The sequence below is a fragment of the Hyperoodon ampullatus genome, assembly GCF_949752795.1.
Source record: "Hyperoodon ampullatus genome assembly, chromosome: 10".
Classification (NCBI taxonomy): Eukaryota; Metazoa; Chordata; class Mammalia; order Artiodactyla; family Ziphiidae; genus Hyperoodon; species Hyperoodon ampullatus.
Window position 1 is genome coordinate 95,054,982 of NC_136923.1, and position 23,670 is coordinate 95,078,651.

The 23,670-nt window shown below is 44.2% G+C and overlaps 1 pseudogene across 1 annotated transcript; it reads left to right on the top strand.

Annotated features, from left to right (window-relative positions):
- Window positions 1-20,725: 20,725 nt before the first annotated feature.
- Window positions 20,726-22,832, top strand: LOC307059011 (RNA-binding protein 7-like; annotated as a pseudogene). The gene is made up of 2 exons: window positions 20,726-20,773; window positions 22,131-22,832. The product of its transcript is annotated as an RNA-binding protein 7-like (transcript).
- Window positions 22,833-23,670: the final 838 nt, after the last annotated feature.

Consider the following 23,670-nt stretch of genomic DNA (forward strand, 5'->3'; position numbering starts at 1 on the left):
GAATTTGCAGACATATTTAAAAATCACACTAAGTCTTTATAATCCTAGAATTCTGAATCATGTGAATGAACTACTTATTCAAATATTAACTCAATCAATCATTTTTTTTAAAGATAGTGAATACCTATGGGTTTCCAGGTTACAGCAGCTTATTTCCATTAAAAGAAAAGAAAAAGTCAACTTTCTTCAGAATTTTTTTTTGCAGCATAGGCTTGATTTCAGCCTTGCAAGAGGTCCTAGGAGAGATTCTTTCTGGTTTCTGGTGGGGGTCCTAGCCAAACTAGGGAGAAAGAGAGAGAAAAATGTATGTTACATCTTTGCAGTTAGCTGTGTGATAGTTGTTATGGCTCTCTTTATATTCCTTTGTTATTTCTAATATTTCCTCAATGAGCAGAAATTACTTTTGTAACCAGAAAAAAAATGTTATTCAGAAATTTATATGTCCTTTAAAATTCACATATTAGTTAAAATTCACATATTTCAGACACCCTGCTTTCCAATGAAGGCCAGTTCCTAGAACAATACTGCATCTGCTGACGGAGTGCTAAGCTGAAGGACGCTCCTTGGAAAGTCTAAATGAGAACCATATTGGTCTCCATTTTGCAAAAGGGAACTAGGGTGAATGAGTACAAATATAAGAGGAGAGAAAGCTGAAGTGAGCGTGGCTGGAGAGGCTGCAGGTGGCAGAAAGGAGCCACGAAGGAACCATCAAAGCAGGAACACTGGGGGCCTTAGATAGTAAGCACTGGTTGTGTTCAGTGTGTTAGAGATCTTTAAGTGGAATTTAATGATGTTTGGCCATGGAGTGTATGATGTACAATTCTTCTCAATTTCCTTATGAAAGTGTTCATAATTTGGTGTCATTTGTATATATATTTTTTCAGACCTCCAGAAGGAATTTAGCCAAAGAGGAGCCTATGAAAAATCTTCCGCTAGAGAAGGGCATCCCCAGCAGAGTCTGGGGACAGGAAATGGGATGGTCTGGGCTGGAAGTGTATGGAGGTCAGCTGGCTGGAGCACGAAGTGAGGTGCAGGGAGGCGTAAGAGATGAGGCTAGAAGGACAAGAAGCAGGAAACAACGTGGAGGCTCCTCGGTCCTGTAGGGCATGTGAAATTCATCTCAGAGATTATTCAGAACCATTGAAGAGCCTTAGGTGGGAGTGTCTTAGAAGTGTATCTTAGATCTCGTGGCTGCAGCTGGAGGTTGGAGTGGTGAAGATTAGAAACAGGGAGACAGATTAGAGTTTTATTTTACAACAAACCTCCTCCAGGTGATGGATGAGGATGGCAGAATGGGGATCATGGTGGTAGGATGACAGAAACACACCGGTATGAGAACTCTTCAGAGGACACAATCAGCAAGATATAGTGATTTGACGCGACTGAGGCCAGGAGAGAGAAAGGCATCAGAGATGTTTCTTAGGCTTCTTCGAATGGATGTCGTTGACCAAAAATAGAAAAAAGAGGAATTTTGTATGCCTTGTTTTTATTTTTGTTTTCTGTTCCTTTTCAGTGGTAGGAAAACTATGAGTTGGGTTTTGAACCTATTGCATTTGCAATATCTATGGGACAACCAAGTAATGATGTCCAGTAGGTGACTGGATACCTGAGTATACAGTTTGGGGGAGCAATCTGGGCTGGAGGCATAGAAAACATTAGGAAACAAGTGAGAGAGGCGGGCTGGATGGGGCCTGGGATATCAGCACAGTAAGAAAGGTGAAGCATGAAGCCCTTGGAAAGGGATGTCTGGAGTTAGAGATGCGACTCTAGGGTTTATAGCTTGCGTGACTGGGTGGATGATGACCTGATTGTTTAAGTAAAGCACTTTTAGTTGCAGAAACAGAGACTCAATTAATCTCAAGAAAATTGGAGTTTATTGGAAAGGTCAGGTGGACTGGAAATCAGACCTGGAGACCTCAGGAAATGAGGCAGGTCTGGGGGGTCTCTGTCTCTCTCCACCCTTATTTATTTATTTTTTTTTGCGGTACACAGGCCTCTCACTGTTGTGGCCTCTCCCATTGCAGAGCACAGGCTCCGGACGCGCAGGCTCAGCGGCCATGGCTCATGGGCCCAGCCACTCCGCGGCATGTGGGATCTTCCCGGACCGGGGCATGAACCCGTGTCCCCTGAACTGGCAGGCGGACTCTCAACCACTGCGCCACCAGGGAAGCCCCCCACCCCTATTTTTTACTGCACATTCTCTTCAGTGCCTCAATACCTACCAGATTTATTACCTTTTTTTTTTCTAGGATTAAGTAGTCCAAGGTTGAAAAGGTCTATAAACATCTTGAAACTGTAAGCAAAATGCTGTATATAGGTTAATTTATGTATTTCTCAGGGGAGAGAGTCCATAGGTTTCCTAAAGTTCTCAGAATGACCTAAGATACAAAAGAAGCTTCCAAACCTTGTCAGCACCTCGCTCTCCAGAGAGAGGCAAGTTTTGGCTTTCCTCAGCCCCAATTCAACCTCAGGCTATTTTTCTTCACTGCTAGATATATTGAAAGTATAAAATTCCTTTCATTTTCCTTAGTTCAGATTTTACAATTAGAGAATATGATTGGTCCAGCTTTTTGCATGAGGCCAAAGGTGACAGGATTGCTGCTCTTGGGTCAGGATGAGCCAGCAAGGGGCAATGACCACATGATAGAAAGCAAGGCTGCCTAGGTAGGAGGTTAAGTAAAGGAGTTTTCCTTAGAAGGGATGTGGTCTAGACAGGAAGGATGCTAAGGGCATGGTCCGGGCAGCATGACCACTAGCCATTAAAGGGGAATGGACTCTGTATCTGGCATATTGACTTAGGTGATCAATAGCCAACTGATTAAAATTACCCAGAAAGATTGGATTAATGGATTAATATATTAAGCTGGAAAGGGATCACTAACAGAATTCTACAGAAATTGTTCCTCACCTTATCTTTCAACACTTTTTGTCAATAAAAACATAGCAAACATGAATATCAAATTCCAGAAAGCTGAGGATAACATATAACATATTGGAAAACAGACCTCAGTCTCAAAAAGATCTTGGCAAGTTGGAAAACTAGGCCAAATCAAAGACAATTCGATATGGTAGGACTGAATATAAAATATTGTATTTAGAATTATTAAAATCAAACACACAACTACAACATCTGGAAGAAGGGGCCTTACTACATGTTCACATACAGCTTCAAATAACCTCAAACCAATCGGAGCCACCGTATAAATTGATTCTTTTAAAAGAAAAAAGAAAGAAAGAAAGAAAGAAAGAAAGACAGACTTTGTATTAATAAAGGTTTAAATGCCCAGGTCCAAGTGTGGTGGTGGTCTGTTCTTTATTGGTCAGATGGGACCAACATCTAGGGTCTGCTTGCTAGGACACATTTTTATTTTAAATTTGTATTAAGACTTTACCTCTTTAGAACATTTTTAGGCTCTCAGCAAAATTGAGGGAAGGTACAGATATTTCCCATAAACCTGCATGTACACAGCCCTGTTACCAACGTCGCCAACCAGAGTGGTCCGTGTGTTACAACCCACGAACCTCCACCGACACATCATAAGTACCCAAAGTCCGCAGTTTAATTAAGGCTTACTCTTGGTGGTGTACTGTCTATGGGTTTTTGAGGCCACAGTTTGAAAGGTACAGGAAATACAACATACTCTGCCCCTGAGGATGGCCTGCTTGGCTTTGATTTTGATTTCCTCCTGAAGTATTTTCTCTTATATTACTCACCCAGGCTCTATTCACACTGGTCCACAGGCAAATGACCCCCTTCCTCCTGCACTGGCCCAGTTCTAACAACTGACCTCCAGTTACCGTGGGGAACTCAGTGACCTCTGGACAGCTCCTCCCTACTCCATACTTTGAAACAGACTCTTAAAAGTTCCAGTGTGGGGCTTCCCTGGTGGTGCAGTGGTTGAGAGTCCGCCTGTCAATGCAGGGGACACGGGCTCGTGCCCCGGTCCGGGAGGATCCCACATGCTGTGGAGCGGCTGGGCCCGTGAGCCACAGCCGCTGAGCCTGCACGTCCGGAGCCTGTGCTCCACAATGGGAGAGGCCTGCGTACCGGGAAAAAAAAAAAAAAAAAAAAAAGTTCCATTGCGCATCCATGACGGTTGACCATTTAGTCTTCATGGTGTCAACAACAGCAGGAACTGAGGCTGAGTCAAGTCTTTTTTTTTTTTTTTTTTTTTTTTTTGAGTCAAGTCTTAAAGGAAGGGACGAGCACTGTCAGCGTTCAGACTCCACAGAAGGACCCTAAAGGCACATCCAGCCCCTGTCCTTTTCCACTTCCCCTATGAGCTATGCCAACATCAAGTCCCAGAGATCAAGTTTTGAATAGTCTGTTTTGTTTCCTTAGAATTCCCCCTTTTCATCGCTCAAGCTGTCAGCCCGCGCCTCCTCTATCCACCAGGCCCCCATGTCTCACCCTCTGCCCTTCCCCGCTCCCACCCCGCTTCCCCCTCACATAGAGTCAACTCGTAACTCATTCTGGCATCAGCCCTCATTCGAGTCTATGACACTCTGAGATACAGATAAGTTTTGGTTACAGTTTGGAAAGGACCCGGGTTTGTGGCCTCGATGGTATGGCCGGCCAGACAAGCTTGTCACATAAATCTGTGTAATCCACACGTCATCAGTGATATCAACTTGCTTCCAAACCCAGCTGTGAATGTCCAAAGATTGCTACATTTCTTTCCACATGGGATGAAATCTAGTCACATCAGAAGTTGGGTAAACTGTGCATGTGGGAGCCATGTAACCAAAAAACAAAACAAAACCAGACAAAATCCTCCAGGTTCACCAGCTTGTCAAGAAGGGACTCAGACATTAGAAGAAATGACAGCAGTGTCCACTCTGAACTTCCCGGTGTAGACCGTGCAGGGGGCGCAGAGGCAGAAGTGAGGCCAAGTCATTCTGGGGGGAGCACTTAGGTGGAGCCAGCGCAGCCGCAGGGAGCACCAAGATGGAAAAGACCAAGTGTGACAGCCAAATGCCCATGCCAGGTAAATGAGACTGCGGAGTGCCCACCCTCCCCCCAACGGTAAGGAGATGAGGCAGGAGCGTCTGGTCTGAAGCAGAGCCAGACCCAGGGCTCTGTGGGGCCCCTGGGACAGGACGCTGGTCTCCACGGGCAGCATGTCTAAACCCTGCAAAGTTACTATTCCTTTGCTCCAGCCTACCAGCAAAGCCAAGTGTACATTTTCAGGCTAGCTAACGATCCATCAGAATGCCAAACCAAACTTCATTTTCTGTTTGAAAGATTTTTCCATTTCTGGCCCTAATGAAAGACTTGGCAATTGCACCCAGAATTCTTCCTACACATGGTCATAACAATTAACCAAAGGCAACCGTACGTCTTGGGGTATCAGAGCCCCCGTGCAACGTGCAAATGTGTCCCAAGGCAGGCCGAGGAGTCAGCGGAGGGGCACATCTCCTCCTTTTCCCTTCCAAAATCATCGCAGCCCTACACCCTGGTCCGCGCTTGCCAGGAAAGCAGTGCCCGGGTGACAGGCTGTTGCCAGCAGTGACCGCACGTGACTCCCAGGGCAGCGATCCAGGGCCATCCCCTGCACATCCTGCAACAGTTACATACATTGAGTCGTAATGCATCTCAGACTTCTGTGGCTTGTGGGTACTTAAATCAAAATCACGGCCCACTCTTGGAAAGCATAATGAAAACTTGGTCTTTTTTAAGGGCTCTATTTAATGGGTCCAATAACATCTATTCCTGAACCTTACACCATCACCCGCCAAGTCACAGAGGGGACACAGGTTACCCCCTCTGCCTGGGGTGATGTCACTCACGCCTCTCTAGGCCCTTTGGCTCCTCCTCAGCATGAAACCCTGGTGGCTTCCTTTCACAAACTCTCTTATCCAACGTACTATCCACAATATCATTGTCTGTCAAGTAATCAAAAACTCTACTAAGATGGGGAATCATTAAAAAAAAAAAAAGGTACTACACAAGCTTTAACTTAAAAACAAATGTATGTTAATTTGCCAGATTCTTCTGGAGCCGATGTGTCTGATTTCCCTCCAACCACAGTCAACTAGAAAAGAAAGAGAAATCCAACATGCCCACAAATCTAAATTCCTTGACAAATCCTAAGACAGTCCTGTCTTAGAAGTCACCTGAGAGATTAGCTCATTTAACTCCTTTAATGGAATTGAAAGTGAGATAACATTTTTTATCATTTTACAGATAAGTAAAATGAAGTTAGACCAAGGATGTTAGCCAATCTGAGAAAACCATATCTTAAGTGCCTCCGAAAAGGGATATCAGCGATAAATAACGATCTGCTCTCTAGAACCCTAGAAAGATTCAGGCAGTGGAGGCTCTGAGTGTCCTTGAAGATGGGAGGAAGGCAGGAAAGTGAAAACAAGAGGACTGATTGTTTCCAGTTGTGAAAGAGGCAAGATCTCCCAGGCTACTTCATTAGCTGCTCCAGCCAGGCAATGGGTCCCCATCCCCAACTACTAGGAGGTACAGGGGTCTTATGTGGGAGTGAAATGTACATGAGAGGCTCTAGAATCAAGACCATCAGGTATGTGGGAGGACAGGGGGGAGGTACCCTACTGACATCAGGGCTATAAGTGAAAGTCCACATGCAGGACCCTGAGACCCCACCGCCACCTGGCCTCTCATTCCGAGAAGGTTGGCAGCCATACAGTTACCCTAAGACAGGAAGCTGGAGTGTGACAAGAGGGAAGGGTATGTGCAAAGGCCCAGGGGTTGAGCCAGGGTTGCAACTGTTTGAGTGGGAAGAACAGTGAGCCATGAGCCCAGTGAGGTGGGCGGAGCCAAAAGAGGAGCCTTGAACCTTACCTTCTAGGCTAGAAGGAGTTGTTGCAGAGGGTTCTAAACAATAAAATGACATGATCACATCAACATTCTAACAGGATCCTTCTGGCAGCAGGATGGGATCTAAATGGTTAAGGAGGTAAAATTGGGCCTGTGTGCTTGGGTATAGGCACTGATGTCGACTCCTGAAAGAAAGCATACAGGAGGAGGAGGGCAGGTTTGAGATGGGAAAGAATACACTGGAAAAAGTAAAACTGAAAACCAGAGTCAGGCAGCCTCTCGCTGGCCTCTTATTCCAAATGGCAAGACTCCAAGCCCACAATGTTTGCCCCTTAAACTTGTCAGTTAACAGACCCAGGAAAGACCTGAGATATTGAATGTAAAGCAATATTGCAAGTTGAGCGGAGCTGTTGCTATATTTTCAACCACTGGTCCATCTCTTGCCAGGAAATGTCATTTAATTTTGGGTTAGATGGATTTGCCAGGAAATACACCAGTGTGTAGTAGAGCTGTGGAATAGAGGTCAATTTTACAATTATGAAATAGCTAGCTTTTCCAGAAGCACCGGGCCGTATCTTTAAAAGGCAGCTACTGAAGTGATACCTACACAGACTATGGCTACTGGGGACACCAGGGATGATGATGTTGGGGGCGGGGCGGGGGGCAGGGAGAAGGGCTCTGAGTGCCCAGCTGAGCAATGAACTAGGCAGCTTGGGAGAGGAGGTTGAGGTTCCTCTACAAGTATCATCAGCATAAAAATTAACCTTGAGCATCCATCAAGAGCCTCGTTGTATCCTCCCGTGGCCTGGACAGTTCTTGGAGCATCCATGGTATATACAGAATTGATACTACCCCCAAGAGAGGCAATTCTCCTTTACACCTGCTTGGCACTCAGGATGACTTAAGCTGTGACCAAGTCAATGACAAAATCCAAAGGCCGTTCTGGGCTCAGACGGTTACCATCTAGAGGAAGAGTTCAACAACTCATTTTCAGTTTGGAGGCTGAATATAAATGCCAGCTAGTATCTTCAGCCATTCTCAAAAACAGCCCTGCCTCTGATTCGAGCCATGTCTGAAGGGGGCTGAGACCAGGGAGAGGCAATTCCCCTGGCTTGCAAAACTTAAAGGGACACCAGGAAAAACTCAGTAATCAAGATAAATAATATCTTCATGCAATAGTTAAAAAATTAAAATTAATGTTAAAAAATCCATGATGAACACCACATCAAAAGTTTTTAAAGTGCCACATCGGGGTAAGATGGCGGAAGAGTAAGACGCGGAGATCACCTTCCTCCCCATGGATACACCAGAAATACAGCTACACGTGGAACAACTCCTACAGAACACATACTGAACGCTGGCAGAAGACCCCAGACCTCCCAAAAGGCAAGAAACTCCCCCACATACCTGGGTAGGGCAAAGCGGAGAGATTCCCGCACAGAGGATCGGTGCCGAGTGGCACTCACCAGGCCGAGAGGCTTGTCTGCTCGCCCGCCGGGGCGGGCGGCGCTGGAAGCTGAGGCTCGGGCTTCGGTCAGAGCGCAGGGAGAGGACTGGGGCTGGCGGCGAGAACTCAGCCTGAAGGGGGCTAATGTGCCACAGCTAGCCGGGAGGGAGTCCGGGAAAACTCTGGAGCTGCCGAAGAGGCAAGAGACTTTTTCTTCCCTCTTGGTTTCCTGGTGCGCGAGGAGAGGGGATTAAGAGCGCTGCTTAAAGGAGCCCCACAGACGGGCGCGAGTCGCGGCGGAAAGCGCGGAGCCCAGAGACGGGCGTGGGATGCTGGGGCTGCTGCTGCCGCCGCCAAGAAGCCTGTGTGCGAGCGCAAGTCACTGTCCACAATGCCCTTCCGGGAGCCTGTTCAGCCCGCCACTGCCGGGGTCCCGGGATCCAGGGGCGGCTTCCCTGGGAGAACGCACGGCGCGCCTCGGGCTAGTGCAACGTCACGCCAACCTCTGCCGCTGCAGGCTCGCCCCGCACTCTGTGCCCCTCCCTCCCGCCCGGCCTGAGTGAGCCAGAGTCCCCGAAGAGGCTGCTCCTTTAACCCTGTCCTGTCTGAGCGAAGAACAGACGCCCTCCGGCGACCTACACGCAGAGGCGGGGCCAAATCCAAAGCTGAGACCCAGGTGCTGTGAGAACAAAGAAGAGAAAGGGAAACCTCTCCCAGCAGCCTCAGAAGCAGCGGATTAAAGCTCCACAATCAACTTGATGTACTCTGCATCTGTGGAATACATGAATAGACAACAAATCATCCCAAATTGAGGAGCCAGGAGTCAGTGCTGTGCCTCTGAGGTGGGAGAGCCAACTTCAGGACACTGGTCCACAAGAGACCTCCCAGCTCCACATAATATCAAACGGCGAAAATCTTCCAGAGATCTCCATCTCAACACCAGCACCCAGCTTCACTCAACAACCAGCAAGCTACAGTGCTGGACACCCTATGCCAAACAACTAGCAAGACAGGAACACAACGCCACCCATTAGCAGAGAGGTGGCCTAAAATCATAAAAAGTCCGCAGACACCCCAAAACACACCACCAGACGTGGACCTGCCCACCAGAAAGACAAGATCCAGCCTCATCCACCAGAACACAGGCACTAGTCCCCACCACCAGGAAGCCTACACAACCCACTAAACCAAGCTTAGCCACTGGGGACAGACACCAAAAACAACGGGAACTACGAACCTGCAGCCTGCAAAAAGGAGACCCCAAACACAGTAAGATAAGCAAAATGAGAAGACAGAAAAACACACAGCAGGAGAAGGAGCAAGATAAAAACCCACCAGACCTAACAAATGAAGAGGTAATAGGCAGTCTACCTGAAAAAGAATTCAGAATAATGATGGTAAAGATGATCCAAGATTCTATTTCCCAGATCCAAAATCTTGGAAATAGAATAGACAAAATGCAAGAAACAGTTAACATGGGGCTTCCCTGGTGGCACAGTGGTTGGGAGTCCGCCTGCCGGTGCAGGGGACATGGGTTCGTGCCCTGGTCTGGGAGGATCCCACATGCCGCGGAGCGGCTGGGCCCGTGAGCCATGGCCGCTGAGCCTGTGCGTCCGGAGCCTGTGCTCCGCAACGGGAGAGGCCACAGCAATGAGAGGCCCGCGTACAGCAAAAAAAAAAAAAAAAAAAAAAAAAACAGTTAACAAGGACCTAGAAGAACTAAAGATGAATCAAGCATCGATTAAAAACACAATAAATGAAATAAAAAATACTCTAGATGGGATCAATAGCAGAATAACTGAGGCAGAAGAACGGATAAGTGAGGTGGAAGATAAAATAGTGGAAATAACTGCTGCAGAGCAAAATAAAGAAAAAAGAATGAAAAGAACAGAGGACAGTCTCAGAGACCTCTGGGACAACATTAAACGCACCAACATTCGAATTATAGGGGTTCCAGAAGAAGAAGAGAAAAAGAAAGGGACTGAGAAAATATTTGAAGAGATTATAGTTGAAAACTTCCCTAATATGGGAAAGGAAATAGTTAATCAAGTCCAGGAGGCACAGAGAGTCCCATACAGAATCAATCCAAGGAGAAATACGCCAAGACACATATTAATCAAACTGTCAAAAATTAAACACAAAGAAATCATATTAAAAGCAGCAAGGCAAAAACAACAAATAACACACAAGGGAATCCCCATCAGGATAACAGCTGATCTCTCAGCAGAAACTCTACAAGGCAGAAGGCAGTGGCAGGACATAATTAAAGTGATGAAGGAGAAAAACCTGCAACCAAGATTACTCTACCCAGCAAGGATCTCATTCAGATTTGATGGAGAAATTAAAACGTTTACAGACAAGCAGAAGCTGAGAGAGTTCAGCACCACCAAACCAGCTTTACAACAAATGCTAAAGGAACTTCTCTAGGCAAGAAACACAACAGAAGGAAAAGACCTACAATAACGAACCCAAAACAATTAAGAAAATGCGAATAGGAACATACATATCGATAATTACCTTAAATGTAAATGGACTAAATGCTCCCACCAAAAGACACAGATTGGCTGAATGGATACAAAAACAAGACCCATATATATGCTGTCTACAAGAGACCCACTTCAGACCTAGAGACACATACAGACTGAAAGTAAGGGGATGGAAAAAGATATTCCATGCAAATGGAAACCAAAAGAAAGCTGGAGTAGCAATTCTCATATCAGACAAAATAGACTTTAAAATAAAGACTACTAGAAGAGACAAAGAAGGACACTACATAATGATCAAGGGATCGATCCAAGAAGAAGATATAACAATTGTAAATATTTATGCACCAAACGTAGGAGCACCTCAATACATAAGTCAAATACTAACAGCCATAAAAGGAGAAATCGACAGTAACACAATCATAGTAGGGGACTTTAACACCCCACTTTCACCAATGGACAGATCATCCAAAATGAAAATAAATAAGGAAACACAAGCTTTAAATGATACATTAAACAAGATGGACTTAATTGATATTTATAGGACATTCCATCCAAAAACAACAGAATACACATTTTTCTCAAGTGCTCATGGAACATTCTCCAGGATAGATCATATCTTGGGTCACAAATCAAGCCTTGGTAAATTTAAGAAAATTGAAATTGTATCAAGTATCTTTTCTGACCACAATGCTATGAGACTAGATATCAATTACAGGAAAAGAGCTGTAAAAAATACAAACACATGGAGGCTAAACAATACACTACTTAATAACGAAGTGATCACTGAAGAAATCAAAGAGGAAATTTAAAAATACCTAGAAACAAATGACAATGGAGACACGACGACCCAAAACCTATGGGATGCAGCAAAAGCAGTTCTAAGAGGGAAGTTTATAGCAATACAATCCCACCTTAAGAAACAGGAAACATCTCGAATAAACAACCTAACCTTGCACCTAAAGCAATTAGAGAAAGAAGAACAAAAACATCCCAAAGTTAGCAGAAGGAAAGAAATCATAAAAATCAGATCAGAAATAAATGAAAAAGGAATGAAGGAAACGATAGCAAAGATCAATAAAACTAAAAGCTGGTTCTTTGAGAAGATAAACAAAATTGATAAACCATTAGCCAGACTCATCAAGAAAAAAAGGGAGAAGACTCAAATCAATAGAATTAGAAATGAAAAAGGAGAAGTAACAACTGACACTGCAGAAATACAAAAGATCATGAGAGATTATTACAAGCAACTCTATGCCAATAAAATGGACAACCTGGAAGAAATGGACAAATTCTTAGAAATGCACAACCTGCCAAGACTGAATCAGGAAGAAATAGAAAATATGAACAGACCAATCACAAGCACTGAAATTGAAACTGTGATAAAAAATCTTCCAACAAACAAAAGCCCAGGACCAGATGGCTTCACAGGCGAATTCTATCAAGCATTTAGAGAAGAGCTAACACCTATCCTTCTCAAACTCTTCCAAAATATAGCAGAGGGAGGAACACTCCCAAACTCATTCTACGAGGCCACCATCACCCTGATACCAAAACCAGACAAGGATGTCACAAAGAAAGAAAACTACAGGCCAATATCACTGATGAACATAGATGCAAAAATCCTCAACAAAACACTAGCAAATAGAATCCAACAGCACATTAAAAGGATCATACACCATGATCAAGTGGGGTTTATTCCAGGAATGCAAGGGTTCTTCAATATATGCAAATCAATCAATGTGATACACCATATTAACAAATTGAAGGAGAAAAACCATCTCAATAGATGCAGAGAAAGCTTTCGACAAAATTCAACACCCATTTATGATAAAAACCCTGCAGAAAGTAGGCATAGAGGGAACTTTCCTCAACATAATAAAGGCCATATATGAGAAACCCACAGCCAGCATCGTCCTCAATGGTGAAAAACTGAAACCATTTCCACTAAGATCAGGAACAAGACAAGGTTGCCCACTCTCACCACTCTTATTCAACATAGTTTTGGAAGTTTTAGCCATAGCAATCAGAGAAGAAAAGGAAATAAAAGGAATCCAAATCGGAAAAGAAGAAGTAAAGCTGTCACTGTTTGCAGATGACATGATACTATACATAGAGAATCCTAAAGATGCTACCAGAAAACTACTAGAGCTAATCAATGAATTTGGTAAAGTTGCAGGATACAAAATTAATGCACAGAAATCTGTGGCATTCCTATATACTAATGATGAAAAATCTGAAAGTGAAATCAAGGAAACACTCCCATTTACCATTGCAACAAAAAGAATAAAATATCTAGGAATAAACCTACCTAAGGAGACAAAAGACCTGTATGCAGAAAATTATAAGACACTGATGAAAGAAATCAAAAATGATACAAATAGATGGAGAGATGTACCATGTTCTTGGATTGGAAGAATCAACATTGTGAAAATGACTCTACTACCCAAAGCAATCTACAGATTCAATGCAATCCCTATCAAACTACCACTGGCATTTTTCACAAAACTAGAACAAAAAATTTCACAATTTGTATGGAAACACAAAAGACCCCGAATAGCCAAAGCAATCTTGAGAACGAAAAATGGAGCTGGAGGAATCAGGCTCCCTGACTTCAGACTATACTACAAAGCTACAGTAATCAAGACAGTATGGTACTGGCACAAAAACAGAAAGATAGATCAATGGAACAGGATAGAAAGCCCAGAGATAAACCCACGGACATATGGTCACCTTATCTTTGATAAAGGAGGCAGGAATGTACAGTGGAGAAAGGACAGTCTCTTCAATAAGTGGTGCTGGGAAAACTGGACAGGGACATGTAAAAGTATGAGATTAGATCACTCCCTAACACCATACACAAAAATAAGCTCAAAATGGATTAAAGACCTAAATGTAAGGCCAGACACTATCAAACTCTTAGAGGAAAACATAGGCAGAACACTCTATGACATAAATCACAGCAAGATCCTTTTTGACCCACCTCCTAGAGAAATGGAAATAAAGACAAAAATAAACACATGGGACCTAATGAAACTTAAAAGCTTTTGCACAGCAAAGGAAACCATAAACAAGACCAAAAGACAACCCTCAGAATGGGAGAAAATATTTGCAAATGAAGCAACTGACAAAGGATTAATCTCCAAAATTTATAAGCAGCTCATGCAGCTCAATAACAAAAAAACAAACAACCCAATCCAAAAATGGGCAGAAGACCTAAATAGACATTTCTCCACAGAAGATATACAGACTGCCAACAAACACATGAAAGGATGCTCAACATCTTTACTCATTAGAGAAATGCAAATCAAAACTACAATGAGATATCATCTCACACCAGTCAGAATGGCCATCATCAAAAAATCTAGAAACAATAAATGCTGGAGAGGGTGTGGAAAAAAAGGAACCCTCTTGCACTGCTGGTGGGAATGTGAATTGGTACAGCCACTATGGAGAACGGTATGGAGGTTCCTTAAAAAAACTACAAATAGAACTACCATATGACCCAGCAATCCCACTACTGGGCATATACCCTGAGAAAACCATAATTCAAAAAGAGACATGTACCAAAATGTTCATTGCAGCTCTATTCACAATAGCCCGGAGCTGGAAACAACCTAAGTGTCCATCATCGGATGAATGGGTAAAGAAGATGTGGCACATATATACAATGGAATATTACTCAGCCATAAAAAGAAATGAAATTGAGCTATTTGTAATGAGGTGGATGGACCTAGAGTCTGTCATACAGAGTGAAGTAAGTCAGAAAGAGAAAGACAAATACTGTATGCTGACACATATATATGGAATTTAAGAAAAAAAAATGTCATGAAGAACATAGGGGTAAGACAGAAATAAAGACACAGACCTACTTGAGAACGGACTTGAGGATATGGGGAGGGGGAAGGGTAAGCTGTGACAAAGCGAAAGAGAGGCATGGACATATATACACTACCAAACGTAAGGTAGATAGATAGTGGGAAGCAGCCGCAGAGCACAGGGAGATCAGCTGGGTGTTTTGTGACTGCCTGGAGGGGTGGGATGGGGAGGGTGGGAGGGAGGGAGATGCATGAGGGAAGGGATATGGGAACAGATGTATATGTATGACTGATTCACTTTGTTATAAAGCAGAAACTAATAAAAAAATAAAAAAAATAAAAAATAAAAAAAAAAATAAAGTGCCACATCAAGTCATATTGGAATCTGAAACAAAGGGAAAAACCAGTAATGTCAACTATTTGTTAATTTAAAATTTTGATATGTTGCTCACAGTGGATTTTTTGCATTAATTTTGATATTTTAAAATGTATGACATTAACACATTTTGAGTACTGACTTTTTGGTCACCTCCTTAAATCTTGCACCAGAGGCAAGCACCTTGCATGCCTTGATCTCAGGCTGGCCATGTGGACAAGAATTTGGAGTTTTACACATTTTCTCTCACAGCTTCAGAAACCTCTCACCTCCAGCCCTGTACACACACACACACACACACACACACACAACGGCATGGAGAAATTAAAAGCTACTCTTTGGAAATGTAAGCAGACATCCTGTTCATCTGCAGAGGTGACAGAGGGCATCTTAAAGAACTTTTCCCATTTATCTTTTTAAGAGTATCACTGTTCACCTGTAAATGCACACCTGAGTTGGGCGTTGGTAACAGAGCTGTACCTCGGGTTGTGCTCACACCCAGAAAGGAGGAAAATCAATTTCAATCCCCAGAAGACAGGCTGGCTGGTGCAGGAGGTCATCCAATGCTAGCCCGGCCTGATGGGCTTGGAACAAGATTCTTGTCCTCACTGCTTCGCTGCATACCCAGCGGCGGGCAAGGAAACCTGGAGACTCTCAGTCTCACTGGGGAAGAGAAAGACGTGGCTTGTACGAGCCACAGGATAAATACTTCAAACGGCGGAGGGGGAGAGGCCAGCGCAGGCGTGTGCAATGTGGACAAGCAGACTTACGTTTGCACCTAATGCTCTAGAGAAATTGGCCAAGACTAGCTCAACCAACTGAAAATATTACTGCTGTAATTCTGTCAAGGTCACTTGTCAGGCTGGGTTATCTACTTCCCAGGGGCTTGCTGCACACATCGGCCTTACCAGAGGGCCATAGCTCATGGCTCCATCTCAGGGAACCCTCCCAGGCCTGGTTGCCATTTTGCTCGTACCTCGCCCAGCCTGGGCCTCTGATTCCAGGCATCCAAGGTCCACAGCAGGTACTGGCTGAGCCTGGAGCCTGTACCAGTGGTCATGGCAGCCCTGAGCCCTTCCAGATGTCGGTGACTGGAGCCATTTCTGTCACCTCGGAGATTATTACGAATATGTTATTAGAAACGGCATGAACGGTAACAAGATCCAGGGCACAGAGGGGTGGTTGACCGAAGGCAGCCAGGCTTCTCCTGTAGAAGACGTGGGAGGACTGCATCCCTGTCCCCAGGAGCGTACACATTTCCCCCCCATGGGAGGAATAGGGTTTGGTGGAAAGTGCTGGAGCATAGAAGTCAAAAAATTCTGCAGACCCAAGTCCGAATCCTGGCTCCACTCCTGAGCTACAGCATCTGGGCACACTATTTCACCTCTCTGAGGTTCAGTTATCTAATCTATAACGTAGGAAAAGCTAATGGATGGAAAGTGCCTGGTGCAGATCTCATGCCCCTCACGCATGTCCGGTCCCCGTTCCCAGCAGAGAGGCGCCACATATGATCTCTTTTCTCTCCGTCTCTTAACTGGTGCTTTCTTATGCCCAGAATCTCAGGGCTACCTTCACTTCCTGTCTTCATGTTCGAGGCTCAGCCTGGCCCTCTCTTTACCAAGGATTTGGTATCAGGGATAATGGGGTTGGATTTTCAGGAGGAAAAAAATAGCCAGATCAGCACATCACCTGCCCAGCGGCCTGATGTTATAGGCAGGGAGGCAGGGAGGCAGGGTGGAGAGAGAGAACAAAGGCACATCTCCTCCTCTCCGCTTCTCCGGGGCTCCTGTCTAGTCCCGAGGACCTGAGAAAGCAAGCCTAGTCGGCCACAGCCAGTCAGTCGGCTGTGATCCTGAGCTAAGTCGCGGGGAAGGTCAAGACAGAGACGCAGGCTCTGAGGCTGAAGGAGACGGCTGGACATTTGAAAGGGACAATATGAGCCCGAGGCATGTAACGTTGACACCAGCTGGGGTGATCAGGAGGGAGACCTAGAGCCAAAGCAGAAAACACAGAAAAATTTTATTTAAACCAAAAATTCAGGACTTATTTGTTGGCTGTGAGAAAGGTGATTTGAAATTATGAATGCCCTCTCAAATCTAAGATATATGACTACCAACCTCAGTAGCCCTCCTGGGAGAGATTATTGGGAGACTTTAAATCTCATGGGTCAGGACCTTTCTGGGATTAAGAGTCTCAGAGAGGAAAAAAAAGTCTGCTCCAGCCTGGGATGCCCAGGCGGACAGGGATGCCTCCTGCAGTGACAGCTGAAATGTGTCAGAGAAAAAATGATTTCTGGCACTTGCTAGTGACGGTAAGGCTACTACAGTGGGGAGTTGTTGTAGGGGACAGAGACCAGGCTTAACTCTGACTCTAGCAAGGACAGTGGGGATTTGTAGGGAAGGAGCAGAGTGGGGGTCAGTGGATGCAAAACTTTAAGGAGAGACATCATGGCTACGGGAATTCTTTTTTTTTTTTTTGCACAGGCTCCAGACACGCAGGCTCAGCGGCCATGGCTCACGGGCCCAGCCACTCTGCGGCATGAGGGATCCTCCCGGACCAGGGCACGAACCCGTGCCCCCTGCATCGGCAGGCAGACCCCCAACCACTGCGCCACCAGGGAAGCCCGGGTACGGGAATTCTTGTGAGACTGACTCGACAGAATTCTTGCTGATATCAGCGTGATATCAAGGGTAGTCAGACACCAAAGGTGGGGAGTTTTCACTGAACTGACTTTATAGGATTCTTGCTCAAACTGGTTTCTACAAGGACGGAGAAGGAAGCCCAAGGTCATGCCTAGTCCAGTCGAGGGCTCCCAGGAGGTTGATTAAAGTTTGGTCAAAGGAGAGAGTCTTTGACAAGTGCCTGGGCCCGGCTAGGGGTTTTGGCTAATGGTAGGGGGGCAAGATATTTCTGAATGCAGCATTGGGAGGTAGAAAGTGCCCCAATTCTAGGAACTGAAAGAAATTGCAATTAGCTAACTTCTTATTTAGAGAGGTTTTATTGACGAGAGAGGCCTTTCCCATGTTCATGGGCCCAACAGCTGCAGGAACAGCAACAAAGCAACAGTCTCCTGAGACCTAAGCCACAGGTATGGTAAATGCAGTTGCAGAACCAGTCCACCAGGTGGCAGAGTGAGAGCAGCATGGCCATTCCAAGAGGAAAACATGATGGTGGCCAAGCGCAATGGTGGGCCACTCAGGACCCACAGGGTCTGGGTCTGTGTTTATTACCAGCCATATGTGGTGGGGGAACTCAACGTTAAAATATTTATATTTTGATCAAGGCTGTCACTCATGCCTTTGGTTGGGTGGAGCCTGGGGAAATAAGAAGTTACACTCAAAACGTGTTCACATTTGTTAAAAAAAAAAAAAAAAAGATGATGATGAACCGTTTGGCAAGATTGTTTCTTTTTTGGGTAAATAGGAGTTGACCCATTTAACTGGGGCTCAAAGATCGCTATCAAAGAAGGTGAGGTTGTTGACTTCTCGGCCCAGTCCGATAGGAACAACTTCTGCTTCCTTTCTTGGCACTGCTTGGCTCCCAGCCTGAGGAAAGGACTCCGCTGACAGCTGGAGCCGCCTGCAGGGGTTCCCCAGCTCCAGTTCCCTGGATGTGGGCCCTGCTCAGAGAGCAAAGGCAGACAAGGAAGCAGCTCCATTGCCCACGGCAGTGTACTGTGGGCACTCTGTCGCTCCCCCAGCTCTGGGGGACCCTAGCCGAGGAGGAGAGGAGAATCTTGGGGGCAGGGCCACCCTGAGGCCACAGGGAGAAGGAAGCAACTTCTCCTCAAACCGCGGTCCAATGGCAGACTCCGTTATGCAGGATCTTTCAACTGGGTCATCTCCCCCAGCCTCTCCCTCTGCCCTCTCTCCAGCTTGCCTTTCCCACCTTATCCACTCTCCACGGGAAGGAAAGCTATTTATTGAGCAGAAGCAAATGCTACTGAGAATACTGTACATACTATAGAGCAGGCTTTGAAACAGATATTAACTCATTTAATTCTGACAACAAACGTATGAGAATATCATTACACTCACTTAGCAGATGCGTAAATTAAGGCACTGAGAGGTCACGTGACTTCCTTAATACCGTAGAGATAGTAAATGACAGAGCCTGGATTTCCATTCACATCTGTCTGACTCCAAAGCCTGACATGATTGTATTGTTTTATATGTGTTGCCCATCCCAGGACTGTTTGTATTTTTTAAAGGGAGCCTGCAAAGGGCAAGACTAAAGACGAATACAACAGATGATCTCTTGCAACTTCACCCATGACAGATTAATTTTCCCAGTGTTTGGATTTTATTTTTCCTTTTTCTTATTTGTAGGTTATTTTTGCTTTTTGCTATCCTTGATCGGGCTTCTGGATGCCTTCCTTGTTTTTCTTTCTATGTCATTATAGGGATGAAGAAATGGGATGCGTTAAATGAATTGTCACAATTATAATTCAACATGTTGCAACAGGACTGACATGCCAAAACATCTAAGTGGCTGAGCACCATCAGCGGGTGCCAGGTCAGAGGACGACAGTGACATCACTGTCACCATCATTACGATGTGCTCACCCTATCCTCATCTCCATCGTCACAGCCCAATCTCTCCAGAAAGCTTTCCTTCGCTTATTACAATGGTGGGACGTGTCTTTAAATAAACGACCATTTTAATGATCCTGCATTTGCAACTTCCAATATTTAGACTATTGTATTAATTTCCTAAGGCTATTGTAACAAAGCATCTCAAACCGGGTGGCTTAAAACATCAAAATTTATTCTCTCATAATTCTAGAGGCCAAAAGTTCGAAGTCAAGGTGTCAGCAGGGCTGTACTCCCTGCCAAGGCTCTAGGAAGGACTCCTTCCTTGCTTCTTCTAGCTTTGGTGGTCGCCAGCAATCCTGGTCATTTGGCTTGTAGGCACATCACGCTAATCACCACCTCTATCCTCATGCGCCACACTTTTCTGTGGCTGCGTCCAGATTGCCCTTGTCTCAGAGACACAGCCTTCAGAGTCAGGGCCCACTCTAATCCAGTATGACCTCATCTTAACTTGTTACATCTACAAAGACCCAATTTCCAAATGAAGTCACATGCATGGGTACCGAGGTTAGAACTTCAGGACATCTTTTCAGGGAGAATGAAAGAATGCCATCTGCAGCGACAGGGATGGACCTAGAGATGATCATACTAAGTGAAGTGAGTCAGAAAGAGAAAGACAAACAGCGTATGATATCACTTATACGTGGAATCTAAAATATGACACAAAGGAACTTATTTACAAAACAGAAACAGACTCACAGACATAGAGAACAGACTTGTGGTTGCCAAGGGCGGAGGTGGGGGGAGGGATGGACTGGGAGTTTGGGATGAGCAGGTGCAAACTATCATATACAGGATGGATAAACAACAAGGTCCTACTGTGTAGCACAGGGAACTATAATCAATATCCTGTGATAAACCATAATGGAAAAGAATGTGAAAAAGAACATATATATATAACTGAATCACTTTTGCTGTACAGTAGAAATTAACACCACATTGTAAATCAAGTATAATTCAACAAAATTAGTTTTGTTAAAAAAAAAGATATCTTTTCAGGGGACACAATTCAACCCACACCTACTTTTTTCCAAATGCAAGGCAGATAATAATCAATCATAGGATTTTCTGCTGAGTACCCATCACGATCCTTCTCCAAGCAGCTGTCCTGACTACACCTCCAAGCAATCAGAGCCAGCACCTCAGGTGGCCTGACTTGCCCTCATGAGTCCCACTGAAGGGATGCGTCTGTAATAATGGCAATGAGTTTGTTGGGGAGATCATGCCGGAGTCCCTCAAGCCCAGTGCAAGTGGCTGCCTTATGCAGGAGGTAGGTCCTGCTGAGGGGTCACCCTGGACAGCCCTGTTGCCAGACCATCTCCTTCTTGGTCCAGCAGGTACCGTGAGACGTGACCATAGCCTTAAATTCACAGAGGAAACGTCCCACTGCTTTTTCTGAGTCCACAATCCACTTGCACTGTAGCATGGCCTGGTTCCAACTTCACTCCAGGCACACGTTTCTCCTCCCTCCACCCCCTGCAAATTGGAAACAGTGATACACAGCCCTCTCGCAGGGCTGTGGGGCAATTTAATTAATGTTTATAAAGCACTCTGAGGTCTTCAGATGAAAACTGCTGTGTAAGTGTAAAATTATTATTAGTTCTCAGCCCCCTGTCCCTTGACTTCTGACATGGGCTTTTGTTGTTCCTGAATGGGAGCTGTTTATGGTCTGTCCAGCTGGCTCTTTCGGGCACAGAGGCAAGTACATACACATTTGCAGAATTTTTTTCCCTTTGAGAAAAGCATTCCAACTCTGTGGGATGTCTTGAAGCTTTTCAAGGTCTGAATGTCTCCCTACTTGTCTCTACTGAGTATTGTAATCTACAAGAGTAGATTGTAAACAGGCTACTTTGGAAAAGAGTTAGAGGGAAAAACGGTCAATTTGAAGAAACGGGCCCTCTTATGATGAAGACTAAAACAATATCTCCTTCTCATGCAGAATCTAAATGAATCACTAAGTGAGCCCTGTCTCCCTTGCCCAGAGGGATTCTGTACGTGTTTATGTATTGAAAGGAGGAAAGAATAGAAGATTTGCTTTCAGTGCCCAAGTTTCGCTTCCTTCCTTCACTCTAACTTCTCAGGAACCATGGAAACCAATACACCCCACCTACATGATGTTTTCCTGCTAGTCTTTGTTGCCTAACTGTGCACTTGCCTGAGATCCCTTGGGGAGAATGAAATGAAGAAGTGGAATCGAAAAAAAGATATGTCTGCAAGTGAAATGCCTTGTTTCTGAAGGAGAGAATAGGGCTCGAGTGTAATTCATCAAGCTCTGGGGCAACAAACAATGTCATAAGGCACCATTTTCCTTTTCTCTAAAATGTATTCATACTCATCCCATGATACCCACACACAATCCATTAGGATCCCTTCAAGGTATCTTTCGGTTTATCTTAACGCTTGGTGAGCAGGGTCTGTTAGTCAATTGCTGGAAGATTGTATTTTTAAAAATCACTAAGGAGCAATTAGGTAATGTGTAATCAGTTGGACAAAAGTATAACAGTATAGGACCAATGAAAGATGCAAACGTGCTTTCCCTTTTGTTTTCCGGCCTGGGTAGGGCCCTGCCCAATGGCCATCCCTGCTTTCCTGGCACAAGCGGGACGGTCCGTCCCCGCACCCGACAGGCTGGGCCAGTAATAAAAGTGAAAATTCCAAAAGATAAGGATGGTAAACCAAAGCAGTTTGCGTTTTTAAGTTTCAAACATGAAGTATCTGTTCCTTAGGCCATGAATCTGCTTAACGGAATCAAACTTTTTGGAAGGCCCATCAAAATTCAGTTTAGATCAGGAAGTAGCCATGCCTCACAGGAGGTCAGTTTGTCATATTCCCAGCATCATGTTGGAAGTTCAAGCCCTACTTCCACGTCTCCTAGCAGGTACAAAAGGACAGTGGATAACATGACTCCATCAACACCGATAATTCAAAGATCTTTTTCTTCTTCAGAAAATTTTCAGAGACAAGCAGTGATGAACAGTGCTTTGAGACAGATGTCATATGGAGGGAAATTTGGTTCTCCACATCTGGATCAATCAGGATTTCCCCCATCAGTTCAGTCACATAATCATACTTTTAACCAGTCTTCAACCTCCCAGTGGGGCCAAGATACACCATTATCACAGCGAAAAGTCAGACAGAATTCTCATCCTTAGGTAGTGGATAGACATAGCCATGAACAGCATTACACTGATCATGGGTCCGACCATCATTACAGAGGAAGCAGAGATGATTTCTTCTATGAAGAGAGAAATCACGATGGCTGGAGCCATGACTATGATAACAGAAGAGACAGTGGTAGCGATGGAAAATGGTGCTCATCTCGACACTAAGAAGTGTTAAAAGGATGTTTTCATAGGGTCATTCTAGGCCCTTTTGTTAAGTTATTTCGGGGAACGTTTTCTTAAAAAAACTCTATAGAGCAGCTTTACAAGTTGCCACATTTCTCTATAAAATTTTAAAAGCCTAATTGCAGTCCAATACAGAAATGAGAAGAATTGTGGTTCTAGTTTTATTACATAAATAACCTTTCATCTCAGAGTTTTAAGAAGAGGAAAGGGTTTTATGCTAAAGAAAGTGCCACAATTCCTAATCATTTTAGACAATTGAGGAAGGGATGTATTTTATGGATTAGTTGTATTATGAAGCAAATATTTTAATTATCTGTTATCTTTTTGTATTGCAAGAAATTTCTTGTTAGGGAGTCAGACTTTTGGTGTATATAATGGAAAACATTCAAGTTGATAGTCTGAAATGACTCAGTATTTTGTTAATAAATGAGAAAATGTAAATTCAGTAATTCAATTTACTAACATTTGAGAAAACCTTTTGGTCAAGTTTGGGGATTAATCATATTATTTAACTTCTTAGAGAACTTAAGTGTAAGTTCTGTGACATGATCTTGAGTTTTACTGTAAGTGAGCATACAAGTATACATCTGCACATGCTATTTCATTATAAAATTTTAGAATTTGCTCATTAAATCATGTTCGATGTATGACTGAAGTCACTCAGGAAGTTAAATATCTCTAAATGTGTTTTTTTTTACAGTAAAATTACAGTGTTAATGTAAATCATTTTCTGGAAGAACAAAAATGTAAATGCATAGATAAAATGGTAAAATGTTTTACTGAAAGTATTCTTTTTTTGGGAAAAAAATGTTCACGAAAC